General features: G+C 44.8%; 1 pseudogene; it reads right to left on the bottom strand.

Moving 5' to 3' along the window:
- Positions 1–369: 369 nt before the first annotated feature.
- LOC124597039 lies at positions 370–487 on the bottom strand (annotated as a pseudogene).
- Between the last annotated feature and the right edge of the window lie 248 nt (positions 488–735).

Genomic DNA, 735 nt, shown 5'->3' on the forward strand with positions numbered 1-735 from the left:
GGACTTTACATGGAACATTAGGGAACAGTTGACAAGAACAGTTTAACGGAATACAGCAGAAGAAGAATGGATAGCTTTCAGAGATTGAATACTGAAGACATCAGAGGATGGAGGTGGTAAAAAGACAAAGGCTAGTAGAAGTTCTTGGATAACACAACTAAACGAAACTAAACTCTTCCCAAACAGGCCATGAAGGCAGGACGGTACCGACCGGCCGCCGTGTCATCCTCATCCCATAGGCATCACTGGATGCGGATATGGAATGGCATGTGGACAACACACCGCTCTGTCAGTTTACGAGACCGGTGACGCTACTTCTCAACCAAGCAGCTCCATAGTTGGCCTCACAAGGCCTGAGTGCACCTCACTTGCCAACAGCGCTCGGCAGACCGGATGATCACCCATCCAAGTGCTAGCCCAGGCCGACAGCGCTTAACTTCGGTGATCTGACGGAAACCGGTGTTATCACTGCGGCAAGGTTGTTGGCTGGGTAACAGAAGATATACTAAATTTCATCGATGAAAGGCAATATATATATATATGTATATAAATGCAATAAAAGAAGTGGGAGAAAGGAATACAAATGTCTAAAAACTGAAATTGATGGGAAGTGCACAGTGGCTATGCAGGAATGGCTAGAGGAGAAATGTAAATATGTAGAAGCATATATAACGAGGAGTAAGATAGATACTGCCTACAGAAAAATTAGAGGGACCTTTGGAGAAAAGAGAACCA

Source organism: Schistocerca americana, chromosome 2 (assembly GCF_021461395.2).
Source record: "Schistocerca americana isolate TAMUIC-IGC-003095 chromosome 2, iqSchAmer2.1, whole genome shotgun sequence".
NCBI lineage: Eukaryota > Metazoa > Arthropoda > Insecta > Orthoptera > Acrididae > Schistocerca > Schistocerca americana.